This window comes from Hemitrygon akajei, chromosome 1, assembly GCF_048418815.1.
Source record: "Hemitrygon akajei chromosome 1, sHemAka1.3, whole genome shotgun sequence".
In the NCBI taxonomy this organism is placed as follows: domain Eukaryota; kingdom Metazoa; phylum Chordata; class Chondrichthyes; order Myliobatiformes; family Dasyatidae; genus Hemitrygon; species Hemitrygon akajei.
Genome location: NC_133124.1, coordinates 28,831,686 through 28,841,855, shown reverse-complemented (window position 1 = coordinate 28,841,855; position 10,170 = coordinate 28,831,686). Strand labels below are relative to the sequence as shown.

Genomic DNA, 10,170 nt, shown 5'->3' with positions numbered 1-10,170 from the left:
TTAGTGATTTAAAATCCTTCAGTGCAGAATGGGTAGTTGCAGCCTTTTATTTTAATCTCTTTCTTTTCCAAAGCTCGAAACACTGACGGTGACCCAAGGAATCTGGTACTCCCTGTCAGCACATGCTCAGTTGTGCCTTTGACCCGTGATTAGTTGAATGCCTGAGAAAGCCAGATTCAGATCGTTGGTTGTTGCTTAAAATGTGTGTTAATCACATAACAATATACATTCTAAATCAATAATTCCACTTTCAGTTTAATGACAGAAGCCCAATTATTTGGTTACCACTGAGGACAAATTATCTGCTAATTTGGTGAAAAACCCCTTACTTCTGAAAGTGTAGCATATAGTTTTTTTTTAAAAAAAGCTCTGGCAACAAGAGAAAAACTCTTCTATAAAAATAATAATCAAGTTACGTATTGATATTAGAATGTTAAATTCAAACTTCCGCAACTTAGTTGATAGGCAAGAAATATTTTTAATGTGACATTTTTTCACATTATTAATATTTGCCTTCTATATTCTCCTTGTAACATATTTTTATTACTATAAGTTAACAACAATAAATGTTCATTTGCGTGATAGTGATGTCATCAAATTTATTAAGAATTACCAGTGTATCTGCTGGTCGCTATTGTTTGAGTCAAATCTATAAATAACCTGAATATAATTAGTGACGCTGGGTCTTCATATTTCAATCACCTAGTGAAGTCACGGTGATAGTTTATTGACAAGGAAAAGCTGGCATCATAGTGAAGACACTGTAATGCAATATGAACATGCTGTTAATTTTGAAATATTTCAGCAGATATTGAAACAATCAGCAAACTTAGGTTATGTATAGAAAACAAACATGCTTCCAAAAATACAAACGAAAGTTTTGTAAACTCAAAATATTGGCTAAAATCTAACAGAAGATCATTGTCACTTTTAGAGATATGCTAGCATATTGCAGTTAATATTGCTGTTGTGTCAGTGCACTATTTATTTTCTGGAATTCTAGATAGAATGAATACAATTGTAAAGAGAAAATCATTTGACAAAAATATTGTAGAGTCTAACCTAAGTCTTATTTATTGGATATAACTCTGTGTGTGTGTGTGTGTGTTGTAGCTAAGTATACAGTAAACTTGAATGAGAAGCTCTTTATGGCAATGTAGGGAGTGAGTATACGCTGGTGTTGGAATGCAGTTATTGTTTCACTGGTGTAGTCAGTCGTATTCTTACTGCCGCTGGTCCGATGCTGAATGTGCAGGCCTCAACCCAGGAATCAGTGTCAATTTCAAGTGCCCCTGTCTCTCCTTCTCGCAGCTCCTGTCTCTTTCCCTTTTATACATATGAACCTCTCAATTGAAAGGAAGCACACAGTCCGGTTTTTATATCAGAATGTGAGAAAATAGTAAAAGCAAAACTATTTTATGATTGCGAACCATCTGGATGAAGTTCAGATGCAGCTGCACCGATGTTCGTACACTTCAGAACATTTTTTCCAGTCAGTGTAAAACGTTCCTTCCTAAAAATGTGGAGCAGACTCGCTCAATTTAGTCTACAAAAAGAAATGCATATAAGAAAGGACAAAGGCTCCTTAATTCATGCAAGCTGTCCATTTCCCTAAAATTCCTTTCTCTTTTTGCTTTGAAAGGTTATATCCATTTCATATGCTCTGCTGTTTTAAAATGTGTGACTAGAATTATTTTGTACAAATTCAACATAAATAGTCTCTTTTATCATTATCAAAAATATTCACAAACTCGATCCCTACTATCAACCAATTACAATTAAGGACTCTTTTTATATAATTTCTTGTTAGTTTTCCAGTAATTTGCAGTTAGGGAGTAGATAATTTTACTGTTTGGGTGTACTGTGGAGTCCACATGCAGAAGTGTAACTGCTTGAATAATTACATAATGAATAATCAACACATGTTAATTATTGTGATACATTGCCTTATACAAGGGAAGCTGTGATCAGAGGTCAGAAATCTTGGCAGGTTGGTACAGTTCACATACCCACAACACCAGCAGCTCTTGTGGGTGGAAAGATAAGAAGCTAGTAGGCTTAACGTATTAAGTGTAGGGCCCTTCCGTTTAAGCCTCGGGGTAACTTCTTTTCTCCTTTAAGTTAAAATCCCTCCTTTTAGGGTTTAAAACTTGGATGGAGTTCAAACTAAACAGCGTTTAGGGAAAGTGCATGTGAAAGGTACAACTTTCATGTAATTAGATCTTAATTATATTAACATATGCAAATTGTTAATTTAGAGGCTTGTTGATTTGGCAGAGATTAGGCGAGCACAATTGCAGTATTGTTCTGGAGAAAATAATAGATTTTGAATTGGGTAGAGGAAACACATAACTAGCTATCTAATTTAACTCATGCCATGGTAAAATTTCATTAGTCACCATGGTAACTGGGTTAATTGTGCTGACTAATGTTCAGGGTTGCAGAGTATCCTAAAAGAAAGCCTTGTTTGCCTAATCCACCTTACAACGACACTTGTTTGTACATGTTTCCTTTGTATAGGAATTTGCATATGCAAACGAATAGTTTTTCTGTCTCATTTGTCATGGTTCTTCATTACCCATGAAGAGCACATTGTTACTTAGCATTTACTGTGCATGGTAAGACAGTGTGGTGTCAGCCAGTCCAGCTACATTCTTTCATAATTTGTTTCTGATTAATAGACCAGTTTCAGGTTCATTCTATTCAGACCTTAGCAAGGAAAGGTCAATTCTGTTGCTGAAAAGGGTTTCCGCAGTAACTAAAACTGTTTTTCTTTGACCAATTAAATCACAGCTTAAAAGCAAGTGTAGCTTTGCATTGTGAAAATACCTTCACTAATAATCTCTCTAGGTTCTGATAACAGAATATGGAAAAGGAAGAGATTCTGCTTTTCCAGAATTAATCCTGTTTTTTTGACAGAAACGTAAACTGATATAATTGCTTTTCAGTTGGAGAAATGGAGGTTTATAGAAGTGTGAAAGCATCGGAAAAGGATTAGCATTACTTTGCATAATGAAAAGTACTGTTGAATGGCAGAGTGTATGGTTGACTGAGTGACTAAGATGAAAGGAAGATGAAAATGCAGGCTCTTTTTTTCACAAATGCTCAGCTCACTCTAAAGATGTATTTGTCCAGGACTTGAGAAAACAAGCATAGTCTCATATTTCAGCAGCTTCATGGAATTCCCTTGGATTCTCTCATCTTGTGAAGTAATATGTATGATAATTGTGAAGCTTGGCCTGATAAACAAAGGTTTGTATACAGGAGAGTTACAAGAGCATGCCAGGCATGTCACAAACCAAATATTGACCAGCTGTGTCAAGGATGTTCAACTATTTTCTTTGAAATTTTTTCCCCCAATAAAAGTTACTAATAATATTTCAAAGAAATATGAAGATTGCTTATCACATAAATAAGTCTTTTGTAAGTCCATACATTCATTATGCTGTGATTCATTTTAATTGCTTAAATTAAAACTTCTATCAGATATGTCATTGCAAGAAAATAATTTTTTATTGGTTTACAGCTGTTAACGTGATAATGAAAAATTTTTATTTGTCATTTTGAAAGTGAAGGCACAATGGGTGCTACATTTAAGAACGTTAAGTGAGATATTATTGCCCCTTAGTTATTTGTCCTTACTGTTTTTGATAGGCGTCATGTGGATTTAGGATGCAGTACATTTTCAGGCCTCAAACACATGGAGACATAGACGGTCAGCTATTGACCCCTATTGTTTGCTGGCAGTTCACAAAACTTCTGTGTGCACGTAGTTGTCATTTGAATAAAAGTCTTGTCAAGTTAATTTTTAATGTGAAATTACTTAAGCCAAAAAAAGGTTCAAGGCACTTACAATATCATAAAGTGAAATCACAACAACTGCACTCTAATTTGTGTATGATTTTTTTAACCAGGAACATGTGATATATTCTATTTCTGTAAGGATTGGCATATTTTATAATTGTGTTAAACACATTTAATAAACTGTCATGTGCTGTAATTGGCACATTTCCAGTCTCTGCAGAATTGAATGACAGGCAGGTTAGTAGCTGGTTACAATTTCCCCCTGTTCTGTAGTATAGAGGAGGAATAGCTAAGTGACTTTAAATTGCTAAAATAATAATTGTAGCACTGTTGAAATAATCCAGGAGGGCTATTGGACAGACTGTACAAACGCAGTTGTAACATTATGAGTGAAACCTCTGTGTTGAAACAGTGCTAATTAGCAACTTGATATGATGTGGCCATAAGTTTTATTTTGATTCACAAAATGCCTTTAAACAATGAAGATAACTCTTCGTCATATTAGTTACTTGTTCCATTTTAGCTATGTAGAATTAAAATCGAAATATTAGAAATCTGCTTCTGTTTTAGAATGATTGTAGTTAAAAAATACAGGAGGAGATTGAATTTTTTTCATTTCTGATATGTGTAAATTTTATTGGCTTAATAAGTAGTTGGGCACATTGGTATGCTGACAGGAATGAAAACATGGCTGGAACTTGAAATATGCAGGTAATAGTAATATATAGTTAGCTTCTGTACAGACTTGTGTAATCCTGATATGTTCATATGGACAAAACTGCTTAAATCATATTTTCAAACAAAGTTCAAAAGCAAAATAAAGCCCTTTTCAAGCAGAGATAATCACCCTAATCTATTTTGCAACACTTCCCTACCATATAAAAATGAGAAAACAGGGTTCTTTTTGAAATAGTGATAAATATATCAATTCTTTGGATTGACCATTAGACTGTTACAGAGCTGAACAAACAGAGAGTACTAAAATTGCAAAATCATTAAATACTAATTGGTGGGGAATGCGTCAACTATCCAGAATAAACGGGTACAAAATAAACCATTCAAAAGCAGAAATGTCACAGAATTGAGGGTGATCACAATAGTTATACATTTCCTTTAATTAAAATGCACATATTTCTGAACAATTTTGCAATAATATTGGGACTACCTATACATATGCCATATTTTGTAAGGTAGGACTCAGACACCCATAATTAATCCATAGTGAAAGATCAAAAATTATAGGAATATCACATTTTTTTAACAATTTCGTAATCTGGGATACTGCAGGAAGCAAAGCACTCCAGATAGACTAATGTCTAGATGAATTCTAGTTCGGTAGGAAATGCCCTCCTAAAAATTACACTTCGCATATCCTTCTGAATACTTTTATGAGAGCATTTGCTCAGCACCATTCACACTTCGTTTATTAGGAACCATTCAAAGTTTAAAATGGCTGGTGTCTTCTTCAGCCATGCAATGTTGTCATTAAGAAATTTCCATTTCAGCTGCAGAAAAGTAAAGGAATAACTGTGTGTGTGTGTGTGTGTGTGTGTGTGTGTGTGTGTGTGTGTGTGTGTGTGTGTGTGTGTGTGTGTGTGTGTGTGTGTGTGTGTGTGTGTGTGTGTGTGTGTGTGTGTAAGTAAGTAAGAGAGAGTGACTCCATGTAAGAGAATAAAAGCTAGGTAATATCCATTGCAGAGAAAGCAATGGTACATCTTGCTGATGTATTTGTGAAAGGCTTTTCTCTCTAGTAAGATCAGAATGCTGTCAGAAGATACATGGTGTGTATAAATAATATGCCCATATGCTGGCATTGTCTCGAGTAATCAGGCATAATACAAAAAGTTTTGAAAGGTGTTATAAGATTATAAAAATTAAATTCTTCCACTGCTGTTGAATGATAAAGTTTGTATGAAATAGATTGGTACAATATTAGAGCTATGTAATTCAATAGAATTTATTAAACGAACAAAAACAAAAAAACAAGTTAGGCAGGAGGTATATGCAGAAGCTTATACTTCATGAATCTAATCAGTGCTTCCCTCATTGCTTTATATACTTTCCAGTGTGGCTGCATCAGCTTTTGCTCTAATCACTCCACATGTCTGGAAAAATCTTCTAAATCTTGTCGTGCTCTGTTAGTGACTACACTGCATTTGTACTCCATTGTATAGACGTATCACAATTTTTAGGGTTTCAGTCGGCTATATGTGAATATTGTTCAAATATACTAAAATGCTCTTTAAAAGCCTTAACAAAGAATCATTTAAGTGGCAGAAGTCTTACCTTGACTGTCTATTGTATGTAGCTGACTGAACCTGTAAACTGTAAGGGGAACTTTAAGTGAATTAAATGTTCATATCTCTTCTTGTGAGTGTTGTAGATTTTACAAGGAGGTAGCCTCTTTAAACAGATGAGCATGATATGCAGGTTTTCAATTTGTACACCCAGCGCATGAAAGGGCGCCATCAGTTACCTGACACGGTAGACAGGGCGTGCACTGTGTTGGTACAGGTCTTTAGATTTTGAAGTAATATTAAAAAATGGCAAGGGTTTTCTGCTGAAATGAAGCAGGTTGCAAAGCTGGAGTCATTAAACTCTGCCAAGTGTTGCTGGTCATGTAGGCCTGTTTAAGTGCTTGCTGTCAACAAGCAAATCACAGGGAGCACTTTCTCCAGCTCACCTCGATTTATTCATGAACTAGGCTTCACATGCCACTTTGCTTTGTCCTTGGCCCAGTAAGAAGGGGCAGGTGCCAATAAGAATGTCTTGAAAAGTTGCCTTCGGAGGCACCAGCTGTAGATTGTACTTCACAGAGGAGGAAGCCAACTTCACTCTTGAAGGTCTTGATTTGACCCTTGTTCTAAAATAAAAGTACATTCTTTTCACCTCCACATCAAGATATTTATATTAAGATGAGCTAATATCAGTAGATTTTAATTAGGGATGGGTGTCTGATCTGCACATACAAAGTTTAACTGCTTTGTCGTTTAATTGACATTTGCTGTGTAAATATTTGTCAGTGGTATCAAAGATGACTAGAATTTACAAGTTCTCTTTCTCTCAGAAGTGAGTATAAAATGCAAGGAACTGTTACAGTAAAAGAGTACAATACTTCTTGATTTTCAACCCCTGTCACCAACCCCCCCCCCCCCCCCCCACCAACCAGCACCACCACCTCCATACTGAAAGCGGGGAGAAATAACAGACAGATATTGGCACGCTGTTTACAGTGGGGCAGAGGTTGAGTACAGTCGCTGAAATCCCTTGAGAAGCACTTACTAAGTAGTCTTCTCATATCCTGTCTGATCTAAAGTGGAAGGGTCTAAGCAGATATTCCATATATGTCTAGGTATTATTAGCCAATGAGGATTTTTTTAAAGGCAACATCAAAAACTCAGCATCTTGGAAAATGATGATACGAGAGCTAATGGGACGGAATCTTTTTGCACATCAGGAAAATGCACTGATGGAAGCTAATGATTTAGTTGTGGATAAAGTAGTCATCTTGTGCAATCTGATCGCAGTCATGAGGTCATTTGTCATGGATGAAGTGAAAATGTCAAGACCAATGAGTCTGTGAGTACCAAAGGGGGGAAAAGGGCTTTTGGTGACACTTATGTACAGTGTGAGGGACCCAGCGTAAATGGAACTCCGGGGAAATGCAGGGTTTGTAAACTTGATATTATATATTCTCAAGATGATAACACTTGATAAAGCAGGACACCAAAGGATAAAGATGGGGTCATGACATTAGATTTTTGTGATAGCTCAACGGTGGAAATAAATTAAGTATAAAAATACCGTATTTCTTTAAAGCGGTTAAACATAAGCTGTGGATTTGCACAGGTGATATCTATTCTCATTTCTTCTGGACTAACCACGGGCATTTAAAAAGATAATTTGGAAAGGCTGGTTTCAGTGATCTGGTGAACAGTTAGCCTAAATAATCATTTAGCAGAAAGCACAGGACCTGAGTGAAAAACTCCAAAATATTTACATGGCTCAAGTTCATGTATGTTGTGATATTAGGAATACTTGTTTATTAATTGTAACTCCTATATTTATAATATAAATATACAATTCCTTCAGAATAGCCAGAAAATCAACTACCTTTGTCTGAATGGGGGCTGTTTATTGTTATGGCATTACATTTTTTTATTGCTGTAATGAGTTAAAAATAAAATCAGCTGGATCACCCATTTTCTGCTTTTCGTCATGGGTGAATAAGTGGATTATAATTCCAAGAACAAAAAAAATCAAGTTCATGTCCAGATAACAACACTATATTTTCATTAACTACAAACTAAAAGTCATCTTGGTTAAATATGCCATTGTAGTTCCTTAAACCTAAATATGTTTTTTATTAATGATTTAAATATATTGAAAATTATTGCTATTAATCTTAAATTATTGTATCTGTCCTATTCTAGTGTTTTTCATATTTTTTACATATTCATTCCTTCTTAAAAATAACAGCAAATATTTTGCCAACAATTAAAAATATCATCAGTTTTTTAGGTTTTTCTTGGCTGTATGGTTAAGATTAGATGTCTTAATGTTCATGCTGTGCTGGTTACTGCCAAATATTGTGTCTGCACTTAAACCTGAAACCTCATCAACATCTTGCTTTAGGTAGTGTCTTGTGGTAAACTTTAACCCTTGTTGCATTGAAGGAGTCTTCAGCTGCTGTTCTCAGTATTCATTCACCTTCATTTTAGTCTGACAGCTCAACTTGTTAATCGCTCTAATAGAAGCAGCACTGAGTGAATAAAGTTTATTCAGATATTTTTTTGTGTGGAATTACACTGAATCTTTAACAATTAGCTGCAGGTCTTCAACTGTGGTCTACCTCTTTTTATCTTTGATTGGCATTTGTTACTTTTGTAAACAAGACCACCTTCCTCATTTTCCATTCTTCCACCCTGTCCCGCAAATTATCGGAAAATAAGAGAATTTTGAATACCTTCTAGCTCCTTATCGTGCCTAAAAACAGTAATTAAAATTATGGAATTCAATAATTATAAGTTGAAACACCGGCCGTTGGCTGTGCAGGCAACGAAGGTCCAGCTTGCGATTGACTTTTGCTGTTCCTTGCTGTCAGAAAGGAAGGATAGGTTGAGTTAATAATTGTTGTCTGTTTCTAAAGGAGCCATCGGAAGGCAGCATTCTCCCATTATTGTATATTTCAGCTCACCAGTTAAGAGGATTCCGCTTCGAGTGATGTTGGGATGTGAGACTTTCGGTTCGGTTGTATATCATGTTCCTCAGAGAAGCAGGCGGACTGAAATATTTCGCAACCTACGAAAAAAATAAACCACTGCAAAATCAATTAGTCATTTTTTCTCTGTAGCAGACATTGCAGCCAAGGGTTGAGAGATTTGATAGCACTGTGAATTTCTAGAAACCTCAGAATGATACGAGAGAAAATGAAACGTTCGTGTGAAAGGTAACGATTCCTGCTAACGGTTGGTATTCGGAGAACATTGCAAAGAGAGAGTGATTAAAAGTTTTTTAGAAAAAAACACTGCTTCATTACGTTATGGAATTTCCGTGGCTTTCTGCGCCGTAATTTCAACGGAATCCGCGGGTTCTGCCAAAGTTGTGGTAGCCTACCGGGAGAAATCCGAACAGGAATTCCAAGGGAGCGGGTCGCTGGAACGGACGGGGATAAATCTCACACTCGGTACTTGTGGAGCTGCTGGTGCTTGCGCCTGGGGGTAGAAGCCTGTGTGACTCAGGTTAGAGGGGACTGCATCTGCCGGGGCTCCTATTTCTGACCAGTCTGAAGTTGACGGATGTGTGGGATGCTGCATGAGGCCAGGGTCGGGTTCAGCTGTGTGGCTTCACCAGAACAAATGGCAGGTTGGCGCTTCTGACAAGACTTCCACGAGTGGTGGCAACTTGGGAAAAGTACAGGAGGGCGAATGGAATTAGTTTCCATGAAGGGCGTATTACCTTCAGGGAAGGAGAGAAAATCCATGACAGAAAGTAAGCCGAGTCCCTTGAAAATATGCAGGATGAAACCATGTTGAAATCCAATGCATACGTGAAGAACTTGTTAAAGTGCTTTAAGCATTCAAAACATTGTTACGAAAGCAGTTTAATTTCACCTTGACGTTGGTTGATGTCAAGCTGTTAAATAGTAAGTGCGAACATTTAATCAGCGTGACTTTCGAGGGTGGGGATACATTTAATCATTGACTCCAGTTAATTCTTTGATTCATATTGGCCTGTATATTTTGCAGTAGTACTATATAATGTATAACCGGTACACAGATGTGAACTATTATTTGAGGGGTTTATTTATGTTTCGTACTTTTAAGTGTAACTATCACAAAATCATTTGGGTTCGTACGTCACTTC

The 10,170-nt window shown here is 36.3% G+C and overlaps 1 protein-coding gene and 1 long non-coding RNA gene across 3 annotated transcripts in view; one reads left to right on the top strand and one right to left on the bottom strand.

Moving 5' to 3' along the window:
* zfhx4 (zinc finger homeobox 4) overlaps positions 1–10,170 on the top strand; it is a 265,117-nt gene that overhangs the window by 3,072 nt on the left and 251,875 nt on the right.
* Positions 3,525–9,749, bottom strand: LOC140725130 (uncharacterized). 2 transcript variants are annotated; one of them, XR_012098273.1, is made up of 4 exons: positions 9,344–9,749; positions 9,002–9,105; positions 8,771–8,901; positions 3,525–6,667 (listed from the first exon to the last, which is right to left on the bottom strand). It is a non-coding gene; the product is annotated as an uncharacterized lncRNA (long non-coding RNA). The 2 variants fall into 2 exon arrangements; XR_012098272.1 differs by having other exon boundaries at positions 3,525–8,901; positions 9,344–9,745.